We start from the raw sequence: 2,002 nt of genomic DNA, 5'->3' as shown, positions 1-2,002 counted from the left end.
CCTTTTATGTTGATTGCTGGTCAATCACTTTTCCAACGTTTTCTTTCAGCTTTTGGATCAGTTTGTTGAATTATTCATTAATCCGTCCTTTCTAATTTGTTCGTTCGATTTTTGATGGACAACTAATTTATGACATGTAACCTTTCATTTCGCTTAACTACATAGTTCAAAAGGAAGTTGTTTGTATGGATCAACAAGGTTGGTTCGAAAGGTTTGAATTTTTGTTCGGCATATACTTTTCCTATTCAAACTAAAGTTATATGTACAAATATCTAAAGTAGTGAAGTTCTTTGTATAGATCGACTGGGTTGGTTCAAAAGCTTTGAATTTCCGTTCGGCATATATTTCTCTTATTCAAACTGACGTTATCCATACTAATATCTAAAGTATTGGTACGACTTGATACATTTCCTGACAAAGGAATCAGTAAACTTGATTTTTGAGCCAGCCGCAACATTTCCGGCTGCTGGCTTGCAACACCCGTTGTTCTTCCATCCTGTACCGGCAGCTTTTATCAATTTTTTTCTCTTTTATTATGTATGTTGATACCTAATTCATCTTCTATTTTGACAATGCAACTGCGGATGCCATAATGGATCAGAGACTTCTTGTGGACTTCATCACAAAAAAAACTACAGACTAGACCTGCAAGGTTCAGGTAATTGACAAGTTTCGCCCTTGCAAGAGCAAAGACTCATCTGTCCATTTTCACACAATACTCGTGCAAGATGAAAAATTCATCTTCTATTTTGACAATGCAACTGCGGATGCCATAATGGATCAGAGACTTCTTGTGGACTTCATCACAAAAAAAACTACAGACTAGACCTGCAAGGTTCAGGTAATTGACAAGTTTCGCCCTTGCAAGAGCAAAGACTCATCTGTCCATTTTCACACAATACTCGTGCAAGATGAAAAAGTAAGTTTCTCTCCATATCCACCCCCTAAATACTCAAGCTGATACTGTAAGCGTTAGCTACAATAACGCTTTAGAATCCGCAAAATATTTGTTATGAAAAAAGGAATTTGCACCTCAGTAAAGACAGATTGAAAAGTCTACTATTTTCCTCTATAATTCTAACAGCATATTTGAAGCTGTTTCTCTTTCACTTAACTACAGGAACAGCAGGTTTCCATAGTTCTATACAGCGATGACATTCCCAAATACAAGAACTTGTTCCTCCTTTTCCACACATATGTTGTTTCTTGTGCGAAAGTTAGGGATGCCCGTGGCTACTCGATACGAGCCGGTAGGTACGAATGGGTAGCAGACAAATACACAATTGTTGAGCCGATTACCGACAACGATGGATTGGAAGCACCACTGGCTGCTCTAGAAAAGTTGAGCCCACTTCCTTTCTCAGCGATTGAACAACAACATCCAGGTTCTGAATTTGGTAAGCTCTCCATTTACATCTTTGCCGTTTTCCCCATTAACTAAATAGCCCGTACTAATCAAGTTGCTACTCAGTATGTTGCTTCCCATTACACCAGACTTACTGGCAGTAGTAGTTAACTGCAGCGCCCTGCAATACACAGCTGACCAGAGCAAACACTTTCGGGAAGCGATTGTGATGGATCAAAGGCAAGTTAGTCTCTCCCTTGCATGAAGTTCACCAAACCTTCTATTTGCTTGGTAAAATATGCTTTCACTATAACAATTTCTGCGTTTGGTATACCGACCAGCAAGAAACCTTTTCTATTTACTATATGGGATGACCTAGCTGACAATGAAGGGACTACCTTATTGGATCACCTACACGAGCATCCCGCCATTCTTGCCAAGCGTATAGGCATCACTGAATTCCGTGGTGGTATATTATTTACAATATTCTATAAACTCTTTTCTTTTTAGTTCTTCTTTCTATGTGCTCGACTAAAAAAAAATTCCGTCTTTCACATACACAGTTTTGAGATTGGCAACAAGATATCAAACAACAATTTTACCAAATCCTCAATACGTGCAGGCAATTAGACTGATGAACTGGTATACATTAACTTA

At 38.5% G+C, this 2,002-nt stretch overlaps 1 long non-coding RNA gene across 2 annotated transcripts; it reads left to right on the top strand.

Annotated features, from left to right (window-relative positions):
• Positions 1–6: 6 nt before the first annotated feature.
• On the top strand, positions 7–1,996 carry LOC124894603. Of its 2 annotated transcripts, XR_007051273.1 has the most exons (4): positions 7–919; positions 1,121–1,397; positions 1,472–1,814; positions 1,909–1,996. It is a non-coding gene; the product is annotated as an uncharacterized LOC124894603 (long non-coding RNA). The 2 variants fall into 2 exon arrangements; XR_007051272.1 differs by having other exon boundaries at positions 7–1,397.
• Positions 1,997–2,002: the final 6 nt, after the last annotated feature.

Source organism: Capsicum annuum, unplaced genomic scaffold (genome assembly GCF_002878395.1).
Source record: "Capsicum annuum cultivar UCD-10X-F1 unplaced genomic scaffold, UCD10Xv1.1 ctg75929, whole genome shotgun sequence".
Classification (NCBI taxonomy): Eukaryota; Viridiplantae; Streptophyta; class Magnoliopsida; order Solanales; family Solanaceae; genus Capsicum; species Capsicum annuum.
The sequence above is the reverse complement of the archived record's forward strand: the minus strand, read 5'-3'. Positions and strand labels throughout refer to the sequence as shown.